This window comes from Delphinapterus leucas, chromosome 7 (assembly GCF_059928025.1).
Source record: "Delphinapterus leucas isolate spDelLeu-1000000601 "Yukka" chromosome 7, BTC_Dleu_Yukka2, whole genome shotgun sequence".
In the NCBI taxonomy this organism is placed as follows: Eukaryota; Metazoa; Chordata; class Mammalia; order Artiodactyla; family Monodontidae; genus Delphinapterus; species Delphinapterus leucas.
Window position 1 is genome coordinate 50,756,431 of NC_143135.1, and position 13,089 is coordinate 50,769,519.

At 46.3% G+C, this 13,089-nt stretch overlaps 1 protein-coding gene across 1 annotated transcript in view; it reads left to right on the forward strand.

Moving 5' to 3' along the window:
- Positions 1-2,593: 2,593 nt before the first annotated feature.
- The window catches only part of P2RY2 (purinergic receptor P2Y2), a 35,302-nt gene continuing 24,806 nt past the window's right edge, over positions 2,594-13,089 (forward strand). Inside the window, exon 1 of the mRNA XM_022593757.3 lies at positions 2,594-3,149. The gene's annotated coding sequence lies outside the window, so the exon portion shown is untranslated. The remainder of the gene's footprint in view (positions 3,150-13,089) is intronic.

Sequence of the window (13,089 nt, forward strand, 5' to 3'; positions counted from 1 at the left end):
TCCCCTGCCCCCCCACCCATTTTCTTCATTGGGAGTGAAACTGAGTCATCTCTGAAGTGCCTGAGGGGGCTAGCCAGGCCTCTCCCGTGAAGTCCAGCCCCACCCACTTGCTCCCGCCCAAGAGAACCCCCTCCCACCCAGCCCCCCTATCCCTTCCCCCCCCACACCCCGCCGCCCAGCTCCTCAGGCAGCAAGCCCAGCAGGGCCTTGGAACTGCTCTAGATGTAGTCTGGCAGGTGGTGACTCACCTGGGGTGTCAGGATCCAGGAAACTGCCTGGGGGTAGGTTAACCTGGAGGCTCCCTGCCCTGCCTTACCCAGGAGGGCCCTGGCCTTTCCTAAACCCCTACCCTCAATGGTCCTTCTGCTCTCCAGGAGGCCCAAGTTACAGCCAGGGAGTTGGGAGGGGCCCAAGGACTTGCCAGTGCCTGTCCCCTCTGGGCCTCAGTCTCCCAGTCCATGGGGCAAGGGATGAGACTAAATAATCTTCAGTATCTCTTCCATCTAAATTCTGCCTTTGTTGAGTATATTGCAGGAGGCCCAGGATCTCTCTGATGGCTTCCCGGAGGCCCAAGACAGGGGTGAGTAGGGTGGGGAAAGGGTTGCCAGGTTTAGCAAATAAAAATTTGAATTTCAGGTCAGCAATGAATAACTTTTTAGTATAAGCATGTCCCCAGTGTTATTTATGCTAAATAATTACTCATTGTTTGTCTGAATTCAACTGGGTGTCTTGTATTTTACCTGGCAACTCCAGGTGGGAAAGGTGACTAGAGCCGGGACTTCAACAGAGGAAGGTCCCAGACGCTCAGATGACCAGAGTTCTGGTCACCTACTTTGCTGCTCTCTGAGTCCTTTATCCATGGACTTCTTGATGCCTTGTTAGAAGGTAGGGGGATGAGGCAGGGAGAACCAGGAGTTGGGGGAAACCAAGAGCTGTGTAGAGAGGCAGAGAGGCCCCAAGAGGCAGCCCCTGAACTCCTCCTGCCCCGTATCCAGCTGATGTCACCACCCCTCCTCCCAATAAGGCAGGCAGGTCTCCCCACCATCTCCAGCACAGCCCAGACTCATACCTACCTCCACACCCTTGCTCTATTCCTGCCCCTTTCCCTCCTATACAAACTCTACCCACTGCAGGAAGCTCCCTCAGCTGTTCTTTAGCATCAGGACCGCTTCCTCTGAGTTCCCAGTGTGCTGTCAGACTCACTGTCACAGAACCATTCAATCAGCCAAGTGCCCGCTATGTAGCAGGTGCTGGACACGCAACAGTGATCAGGACAGACACAGCCCCTGCCTCCCTGGAGCTCACAGTCCAGTGGGGAGACAGGCACACAAACGATCACAAAACAGGAGGATGATCGTGCTTTCACAGGGCTGACCGGTCCACGTGACTAGAGGCTTTGTGCCAGTGGGGCCCTACCTGTTCTGTTTTATTCGGGCCCTACTACAGAGCAGGCTTCAATCAGTGGAAAAAATGAAAGTGCTGGGGGCGAACAGTGGAGGAAGGGCCTCCCAGGAGACCTTCCCCATTGGAGTTGGAAGAAGGGCCTTCCAGACGGAGGGAAGAGGGCAGGTGAAGGCCAGGTGTGTGCAATGAACTAAGGGGGGAGGGGTGTGGATGGCGTAGAGGATCAGTGCAGAGGAGGCTGAGAGCCAAGAGCTCCAGTGCTGTGGCCCTGTGGCGGCTTAGCGTCATGACGTGCCATTGCTTGGAGGGTGACCTGTCCTGCAAGATCCTACATTTCCAGAGGGCAGGGGCTGGGTTCTTCTCTTCTCTCATGCTCTCTAGAACTGGGCTGAGAACCCAGAACGGAAGATGAAATGATAGAGAGCTGAGGGAGGGTACGGCTGCTCCCGGCTGGCTGGGAGGACCAGTCATACTCAGGGCATCAGGTGTTGCTGGGGCAATTTTTGTAGATGAAAACAGTCACTCAGCAATATCAGGTAAGGCGAGTGGCTTTCTGCCCTACGTGGAGGCCCCTGCTGCTCTCAGCCATGGTCTGGGGCAGTGCAGTAACAGTGACAGGCGATGTCCACCTGCCAGGCACTGAGCCCCAACTCAAAGAGCCAGGCCCCTACTGACACCATGCCCAATACCCAGATTAAAGAAGCAGGGAATTCAGGTGCTAGGAGTTTAGACTAAACGAGGATTTTAACCCAGCTTTATCCAATGTTGAGGCTCAAGCTTTTGTCAGCCTGAGCCGCCCTTATCTTTATTTTTATAATTATTTTAAAAATTTATTTATTTTGGCTGCACCGGGTTTTAGTTGCGGTATGCGGGATCTTTGTTGGGACATGTGGGATCTTTGTTAGGGCATGCGGGATGTAGTTGCCCGACCGAGGGATCAAACCTGGGCCCCCTGCATTAGGGAGCGTGGAGTCTTACCCACTGGACCATCAGGGAAGTCCCCGCCCTTATTTTTAAAGTAATCTCTGAGATGTTGCCTGTTTTCGGCCCTGAGAAACTCACTCCAGCTTTATCCCATTCTGATCTTTGCTACTCATGCTGCAGATGCCAGCAAAGCTGTTGCTTGTTTCTGAACTCTGCAGCAGGCTTTGCACAGAAACAATAAAGGAGGGAAGGAATCAGGAAGGCAGAGATGAGGCTGGCTCCTCCTGGGGTTCACTGGCACTTTCCCAGGGTACTCCACCCTTCCTCCAGCCCACAGCCCTGCCCTACCCTGAGTCATGCACTCTTCAGCACTCTTGGGGTAGCTGGTCCCCTTGTGCAGACACAGCCTTTCTTCTCCGTGGCCCAGGCTCACACCATCCTACCACGCATCACACTGCAAGTGCTTTGCTCCCTCAAGGTATTCAACGGCCACAATCCAGGCTTACTTCTGGGCAAGATGCTTCATGGGTCTGCAGCATGCCATGTCTCCTCTGCTAGACCGTGAAGGACTTGAGGACAAGTACCTTTCATTCTCTCATCTGTGTGCTCAGTAAGCACCTACTGTGTGCCAGGTACAGTGCTGGGCACCAGGGTGCAATTGGGGCTGAAACGCCCAGAGGCTTCCGACTGTTCTGCCACCCTGGCTGCCCCTGGGTGTACCACACAAGCCTCCTCACGGTCCTTCAACTAGAGGGCTCCAGGAGCTCAGGGCACATCGAAACCCACATCTTGGACCTCCTGGACTTCGCTGGCCTCTCCAGGTATGTACCTGGTACAGGGCAAGTCCTCACAGGAGCGGGTGTGGGGCAGTTTTCACGATGATTCATCTTATGATTGCCTCGGAGAATATAACGTACTGTTGGATGCAGACATGCCTGAGACCTTGAGAGCCACTCTGTGCCAGTCTCCTCACCAGCAGCCCTCAGAGTCAAGTTTGGCTGTGGATAGATCCTTTGCTACCCCTTCCTTTCCTCCTATTGGTTCCAGGATCCAGCCAGTCCTCTGTCTCTATTCTGGCTTCTGTTTCACTCAGGGGCTGGTGGCCTTGGTGGCAGGTGCCACTTCCCTGGAGCCTGTGGATTTCTCATCAGCTCCATCCAAGAAACTTGACAGGAACCTGAGACATTATATCAGGTTCTGTGCTACACACATTGCATGAATTATCTCTTCCTCCAACAATCCTATAAAATAGACATTATTATTATCATCCTTATTTTACAGTGGGGGAAACAGGGTCATAGGGTTTAAGTAAATTAACAAGTGATGGAATCAGGGTTTGAATCTAGGGTTGTTTATTCTAAACCATTCCTCTTAACTTCTACAGTGCCCTGCCCTGCATTTGTATTTGAGAAAAGCCTCGTTCAGAGGCATCCATGATATCACGTACCAAATGGAGGAATATTTGCTCAGTAGAGAAGGAAATAATCCCTAATTAATGGGTGGGAGCATCTATGGATATTATGTAGGATTAAAATATCATTCTACTTTTGATTTAGAACATAACCATCAGGCCTCGAAACTACACCTGTGAAAAGGCAATGAGGCATCTCACCTAAATTTCTTCCCCGTGTAAGTCCTCTGGGGAAGATGTGTGGTCCAGGGTCTGGAAAGCAGAACTGCTATGGGGTCCTTGGCTATGGAAGAGAAACCCTGATTCTTAGTCTGGATTTTTAAAGGTATTGGTGTCTACAAGGGGGTTCCCAAGTCAGGAAGAGGCTGCTGAGGAACTTGGAAAGTAGGGTCGCAGTCAGGCAAGCCCTTATTTTTCTCCCTGGGGTCACTTAGCACCTGAGAACAAATGACACCTGTTACACCAAACTGTTTAGCAGGTCACACTCCACTCTGTTCATTTCTCCATTGTCACCTCTATCTGAACAGCCTTGTTATAGCCCTTGTAAGGATTTTAGAAGGATACATTTTTTTTTTTTTTTTTTTTTTTTTTTTTTTTTTTGCGGTACGCGGGCTTCTCACTGTTGTGGCCTCTCCCGTTGCGGAGCACAGGCTCCGGACGCGCAGGCTCAGCGGCCATGGCTCACGGGCCCAGCCGCTCCGCGGCATGTGGGATCTTCCCAGACCGGGGCACGAACCTGTGTCCCCTGCATCGGCAGGCGGACTCTCAACCACTGCGCCACCAGGGAAGCCCCTAGAAGGATACATTTTTAAGATAATCTTTTAAAATAAATAAAGTTTTAAAAAGAATAGCTTTTTTTTGGTTTGTTTTTGTTTTTTTGCCATGCTGCACAGCATGCAGGATCTTAGTTCTCTGATCAGGGATCGAACCTGTGCCCTCTGCAGTGGAAGTATGGAGTCTTAACCACTGGACCACCAGGGAAGTCCCAAGAATAGTTTTATATTTACAGAAAAGTTGCAAAGATTGTTCAGAGGATTCTCATACACTCCCCCACCCAGTTTCCTCTATTGTAACATCTTGTATTTGTCACAACTAACGAACCAGTATTGGTACATTATTGTCAACTAACTAGAGTCCATACTTTATTTGTATTTCCTTAACTTTTACCTAATGTCCTTTTTCCATCTCAGGATACTTCCTCACATTTAGTTATAATGCCTCCCTACCCTCTTTCTGGTCTGGACAGTTGCTTAGACTCTACTTGTTTTTGATGGCCTTGACAGTTTTGAGGTGTATTGGTCAGGTATTTTGTAGACTGTCTCTCAATTTGGGTTTTCCTGATGTTTTTCTCGTGATTAGACTAGAGTTAAGAGTCCTTAGGAGTAAGACCTCACAGCTAAAGTGCTATTCTCATCACGTCGGATCAAGGGTACATTCGATCTATTACTGTGGATGTTAACCTTGATCACATGGCCAAGGTTATGTCTGTTAGGTTTCTCCACTGCAAAGTTACTAAGAGGATGCATTCTGTGTTGTAACAGCCCAGTCACTAAGATGGGAGGGGCAGCACCCCTGGAAGTCTGCATGGTGGTGTTAATAGTAACCAATGAGGGAACCCACAAAAAGGATGGTGAATCTCAGAGGGTAGCGCCCTGTTAGTGTCAAAGGCTTTGGGCTCTACCAGGCCAAAACAGGGAGCTGGTCCCCTTCATCTCAGTGTCCCCGGTACTTGGCACAAGGTTGTCTGATGAATGCATTGGATTTTTTTTCTTTTGCAGATGCATTTGTTTTCGTTTTGCTGTTGCATTTTTTAAGTTGAGGTGAAATTCACTTAACATAAAATTAACCGTTTTAAACTGCACAATTCAGTGCCATTTATACATTCACAGTGTTGTACAACCACCCCCTCTATCTAGTTCCAAATGTTTTCATCACCCCAAAAGAAAACCCCATAGCCGTTAAACAGTCACTCCTCATTTCCCTCTCTCCTCAGCCCCCACACCTATTCTGGATATTTCATATAAATGCAACCATAATATGTGACCTTTTGTGTTTGGCTTCTTTCACGTGGAATAATGTTTTCAAGGTTCATCTGCACTGTAGAATGTGTCAGAACTTCATTCCTTTTACGGCTGAGTAATATTCCATCGTATGAATATACCACATTTTGTTCATCCATTCATCCATTCCTGGACATTTGGGTTGTTTCCACCTTTCGGCTATTGTGAATAGTGCTGTTATGAACATTCATGTATAAATATCTGTTTTAGTACCTGTTTTCAATTCTTTTGTGTATACCTCTGCATGATTAGATTTTTAAAGAAGGTGATATATCTTCACAGGTTTTTAGGAAGCTGGTCAAACTTATGTAGCAGCTCTGGTTATGGACTAGGGCCTGTGGGAAGGGGATTTCTGTCCTGGGCCTGTCAAGTTATCATCTTATCAATAGGTTGGATAAAGACAGCACACATGTATCAAATTCTCCTGCAAGAAGCCGAGAGAAAGAGTTGAATCACAATTCAAATATATAAAGAGAACAAAGAATCAAGTCTTGCAGCAGATTTCTTCAAATGATTGTCCAAGCACAGGATGTGGGTGAACTGGTTTACCAACAACTATGCAAAAACGAGCTCAGAGTTTGAGCTGAGCACAACTCTATGTGAGCCAAGGCAACAGCTACCAAACAAGCAAATGAAGGCGGCATTAACAGAGACATAGCATTCAGAAGAGAGGTGACTGCCCTGCTCTGCTGCACACTCAGCCAGACCCACCTGAGCTCTCAGGCCTCTCTGACATGTTGGGGTATGCTGTGGGTCAGGAGAAGGTGACCAGACTACAGAGGCCTGGAAACCATGTCACGTGACAAGTGGGCACAGGATCCAAGTGTAGGCAGGGAGGCTGGAGCAGGGTCTTTGTTGTCCAGGGTCTGCAGGACTGGTGCCCAGGAAAGAAGGCTTTTGACCCACCAGGGAGTGAGCTCCCTTCCTTTTAAGGAAGGGTTATGGAATGAGCAGGGGAAAGATTCAGAAGAACATCAGGTATGCCCAGGTGACTCTGGGGGTCAGATGACTCCCTTGGGTTTTTCAATACTGAGAAACAGATTTAGCCTGACAGGGAGAGAGGGGAAAAGAGAATGAACCTCCAGTGGGGTTGGTTTTGTCTCTTCACCTCCACTCCGCTTCCTCTCCTCCTCTTTCTCCCTTCTCCTGCAGGCTGACACCCAGCACCATTCTATCCTGGGAAGAGGCGGCTAAATCTCAACACAAGTTAAGGATTTTTGTAAGAATGATGAGCTGAAATCAACAGGGTAGAATTTTACTGGCTAGGTTATAGGGAATTCCCTGGCAGTCCGGTGTTTAGGACTCTGCACTCTCACTGCTGAGGGCGCGGGTTCAGTCCCTGGTTGGGGAGCTAAGATCCCACAAGCCGTGTAGCGCGGCCCAAAATAAAATAAAATAATAAAATAAAATAAAATAAAATGACTAGGTTGTAAAATCCCAGGAAAATGTTTGTTTGTGCCATGATGGTGAGTGAAAAAAAGCAGAGGATACAATTATATGTGCATTATGACTAGGTTACAATGCATAGAAAACTCTGATACAAAACACACCAAAATCTTAACATCAGTTATCTGTGTGGATTAGGACTGTCAGACCTTTTATTTTGTTTTATATTTTTCTGTATTTTTCAGATGTTTTTTAATGAAGAGACATTATTTCTATAGTCATTAAAAAAAAACTTTGTCTAATACGTACTTGAGAATGAATTTAACTGGGATAGCTGTGGGGTTCCATGGAAGCTGCCTGCAGTTTTCGCCTGGCCACTTCCTGCCTTCCCCGGGGCTGGCTGTGTGGCACTCCCCACCTCCCTGGACCCACTCTCAGTGGTTCTTCTTGTCCCCTGGACCTCCCACACAGGGCTCTGCTCCCAGCAGGCACTTGGGAAACTTCAGTAAACACATGACATTTTGCTTGAAGAGCCACACAAATAAGTGACTCAAGAGTTGGAAGAAGAGCCCTAGCCCACTTTCAGGTAGAAAAGACCCAAGGGGTGGGGAGACCACAAGACGGGCACAGCCAACAGCACTGGGCAATTGCCAGGATGGAGCAGGCCTCTCTCTTCCCAATGGCACTGCAGTTGGCCATCAGCCTGGACGGACTCCGAGTCCTGAGGAGCCAGGGGCGGTGTTCGGCTCACATGGTCTCCAGACATCTCCATGTGAGAGCCCGGATTCACTGAGTGCCTCCTTAGTGCTATACTGGGCTGACCCTTTGTGTACATTCATTTAATCCACACAGCAAGCCCACCGGGTCAGTGTCCCATTTTACCTACAAGAAAACTAAGGCCAGAAAGATTAAGCACCAGGTCATACAGCTCATACGTAACAGACATGCTTTTAACCACTATTGCACACGACCTTAAAATTGTCTACAACACTTCAGCTTTCTGCTTGGTAAAGTGGCCTGTCTCTTGTCCTACTTGACCTTGATGCAGCCGCATTGATCGTTTGGTTATTGCATGTGATGACACTTTAACTGTGGCCTTGGAGAAAGGATCTCCTGCTTACTTCCTCATCTCTTGGGGACGGCAGAGAGCTGGAGGTAACAGTTGCAGGGACCCCACTCCCATCCCCAGCCCTGGCTCTGGTGGCCCGTTCTGGTCCCTGGGGGCAGCTGGGGTTTGTGTGGGCTTGAAGATAGAAAGGAGACCCTCAGGGAAATCACATAAGGCAGGTCCCAGATCCCAGGTTGCGGTGAGTTCCTGTTGCCAAGGGCACTGTGATCAGGGCCTGGACAGGACAGTTGGAATTTCACAAAAGGGCAATTGGAGGTCATGACCACAGAGGGCCTTTCTGTCCTTCAGATTCTAAGATTCTACAATTCTAAGACTCTCAGATATTGACAGGCTCGGAGGGGGGCAGTGGGTTGGTGCCTTTTCCTACCTGCTCAGATGCTTTCAGAGCCTCAGCCTGCCCACTCAGGGACATAACCATAGGCATCCTTTTCTTTTGAAATGAATTTTAAAATATATTCTGGTTTATTTTTTAATTTTTATTTACTTATTTATTTGGTTGCGCTGCGTCTTAGTTGTGGCAGGCGGGCACCTTAGTTGCAGCCCTTGGGCTCCTTAGTTGTGGCATGTGAACTCTTAGTTGCGGCATGCATGTGAGATCTAGTTCCCTGACCAGGGATCGCACCCAGGCCCCCTGCATTGGGAGCGCAGAGTCTTAACCACGGCACCATCAGGAAGTCCCACCATGGGCATCCTTGCCACATGCCAAGAATGGGACTGGTGTTTGTGTGGCTGCTAGCGGGGCTTCTCCTGAGGGTCGAGGAGACTAACCCCTGGTGGTGAAGGCATAGCACTATGAACTAACTCAAGAAACATTTTCTATCATGTGCTGGGGAGAAATGGTTGTTTGGGCTGGGTGCTGGGGGTACAAAGAGTGATCACCCAGTCCCTGCCCTTGAATGGAGGCAGATAGACCCAGAGATGGGGTCTCGATGCCGAGACAGAGGGCACACGGGGGATGCGGGAGCCAGAGGAAGGGTCCCTAACTCTGGGGACATGTACCCAGGGACTTTGCAAGGCTGGTTCTCTCCTCCCTCAGTTCCTCCAACACTCTGTGGGGCCCAGGCTGATGGTCTCTGAATAACCAAGGGCTATGCTGAGTCTGCCTGCTGCCCAGGCCCCAAATATATTGAGTCATGGCAGCCCAGCTCTGGTTGCTGGACATCAGGAGAAAGTGACAGCTGCCGCGTGTGGCCCGTTGGGTAACTGAAAAGAGGTTAGTTTGCAGGTATTGAGTAACCACTGGGCTTCCTGAAACTTGAAGTTTCTTTCTGGACCACTCCCCATCTTCCTCCTTCAGGGTCAGGCTGGGGGCTGGGGAGTATCTACAAACCCTCATCCATTTATTTATTCATTCAATGGTCATTTGCTCACCACCTCCCCTTCTCCTGCGTGTCCTGGGCTTGGGGGACTCCAAGAGACATCCATGGGGTTCTGCCCTCCTGAGTTCCCTGGCTCAGATAAGGATACCACCATCTACTTCTACAGCCAAGGCAGAAATCCAGGCATCAGTCTGGACTCCTCCCTCACACCCTCCACGTCTCCCCTTCTGTTATTCTGTAGTGTCCTGTCACATCATTTATTATCTTTTATTGTAAAAGCTCCAATTGTCTATCTTTTCCTTCTAGACTGAATGAAAGCAGGGACTGTGTCTATCTTGTTTTCTGCTGTATTCCTGGCACTGGCACAGTGCCAGTGCTTAGTAGATGCTCATTAAACATTATTAAATCCCTTGAATTCCATTCCCTTAATATTCCTTGGATCCATACCCTTCCCCCTTCCCCCAGCCACAGCATTTGCTCAGATCTCATCCTCCACCTGAACTATTGAGCAGCCTTCTCATTGCACTGCCTGCCTCACCTCCCCCATCCAATTTATTTTCCACACTACATCCAGAGACCTCATTCTAAAGTGCCCGTCTGTCCTACTCAGAGCCCTTCCTGGGTCCCCATCACTCTCAGGAACAAGGCCACGTTTCTTGGATGAAAAAAAATTAGGGTAGACATGACTGATCATTCCACTATCATTTTCCCTGTGAAATGATCAGGAAGATAAGCAATAATACAAAAACTTGCCATGATACTATATAAACTAAAGATAAGAGAGGATCACAAGGCAAAGTGTGAGGGAGAAATTGCACTAACTAGATGGTAGACAGGGACAGATTGAGAAACACATTCTTGGATGACACACCACTTGCTCCTCCCTCTGAAACAGAATAGCATGTGTCATACTGTGTCATTAACTGACCACGTGCCTCCCTTCTCCTTTACTGCAAGCTCCTTAAGGAAAAGAACCGTGTCTAAAATTTATCTTGATGCCTCTGACACCTAGCACATGCCTTGGCACGTAATAGGCACTCAATACATATTTGTTGAATGAATGAATCATAGGATTAAATGAATTAATGAATGAAGAACCAATGGTTCCAAAGTAAATAAAACAGACTAATTCCCACTGCTTACTCTTCTCTCAGGGACCCAGGGACAGCAATGACTAAATGGACTTTTGGCCATACCCCAACCATCAGGGTTGTTGAGGGCATGGATTCCAGCGCCAGAAAGTCATGGTAGAGTCCTGGCTCCATCAGTTATTAACTGTGTGAGCTTGGGCGAGTAACCTAACCTCTCTGTGCCTCACCTTTGTCACCTGTAAAATGGGGATAGTAATAATACCAATTTAGAGCATTGTTGTGAGAACTAAATTTACGTACATGTGTGTAAATTTAGTGTGTATATATTTAGTATATATATATGTATACACATACATATATATAAATAAATGTACCTGTATATACTATACTATATATTATACTATATATGCTATATACTACATATAATATACACTAGATATAGATATAAATATAGATAGATAGTGATATTTAAGTTCCAGCTATTATTGATGATGTTGGTGATAATTCCCTAATAAACCCCATCAGCTTCTCTTTTTTTGTGTCTACAACATCTGTTTCACGGTGGGATTGAGACTTCCACCATTATTAAGCAATGCAACGTAAAGCTGAGAGGGGCAGGAGGCGGTGCATGGCCTGGCTTTTTCTCTGCCTGGTGGAGCAAGAGTGAACAAAAACAATCGACACGGGACCTGTGAAAAGATCCTACACACAGGAGGAAGAAAACTGTTCTGAAAATTCAGATGAAGAGTTTATTATGTCTGAAATGATTTTCTATGAGAAACAGAATAAACCTCTAAAAGTCATCTGCTTGGTATTCTCAAAACAAACACATACCCCAGGAAGCTTTGATACAGTGGTTATTTGCTGGATGCTTCCCAAGTGGGCAAAGGATGTGAACAAGCAGTTTATAGAAATGGAAATGCAAATGGCTTGAAAACATGAAAGGATGCTTGTTTCCCTCATAAGAGAAATGCAAACCCAAACTACAGGAAACGTGGTTTTTCACCTATCAGACTGGCAGGAATCCAACAGTTTGATATCACAGGGTTGTGAGGCCCTTGTGAAATCCACTGTGGGGATTTTTGAATCCTTTGGGGATTTGACTTCGAAGAATTCACTCCTCCTTCCTTTTCAGCCATGTTGTTTAAGTGAGATTTCTTCCATTCCAGCTCCAGGGGTGGCCCTGATGGCCTGAAGCCTACTAAATTTCGTATCACCCAGAGGAGATCATCGAAAATTGGGAAGGCTACTTAGGCACTCGGAGCTTTGTTTCCTTGTCTGTAAAATGCAGACAGCAGTAGAGACTCAGGGAAAGCAGCCAGCACCGTGTCTAGCACATAATCCATAAGTGACACATTTTATTGACTTTAGTAACTGGGTACATATGAGTTTAAATATATGTGCTTGACAATCTGAAGGTTTATAGAATTACAAACTGGAGCTCTACTTTCTAAACCATTATAGAAGATAAAAACAAGAAAAACCTAGAATGTATAGCAGAGAAGAAAAAACAAAGCAATAAGGAAACACGAAAATAAAGCAGTAAAATGAGACTACGTCAGTTATGAAATAGATATAAATAAATTATGCTATGCTAGGCAAAGATTCTCAGCCTCATGTTTAAAAATAAAATTCAACTAGACTATATTCTGCTTATAAGAAATACTTCAAATACACATAATGTCCAAGTGTAGTAAAGATATATATGTAAAAAATAGGATATGAGTATTAAAAGAAAACATGGGGAAAAGATCTTAGAGTAGGAAACGATTTTCTAATTATGGCTCAAAATCGAGAAACCATAAGAGAAAAGATTGATCAATTCAACGGCAGAAAAATAAAAACTTCTACAATTAAAAAAGAAAAACCTAAGTAAATTCAAAAGACAAATGATAAGTTGGGAAGAACCATTTTTAATTCAGATAACAGAGGGATAGATAATCTTCCTAAAATATAAAAAGCTAATAGGAATCAATAAGCCCAACAACCTAATAGAAAAATGGTTAAAGGGTATAATAGAAAAAGAAATGCACATAGATCTTAAATGCCTCTTTTGTTATGAAAAGATGTGCTCAAAATAAGAGAAATGCAAATCCAAATACACCGAGACAAGATTTTTCACCTATCAGATTGGCAAAATTGCTAAAGTTTGCTATCACGGTGTTGGTGAAGCTATGGAGAAATAAGTTCTCTCACAGTGCTGATGGAAGGGTAAATTGGTACAACCCAATGACATGCAATTCAGCAGTAGTTATCAAATTTACAAATGCACAATACTTTTGATTTAGTAATAATATTTCTGTGAAATTTTCCTACATGGACAAAAAGTATGCACACAGCTATTCAATGCAACATTGTTTGTACT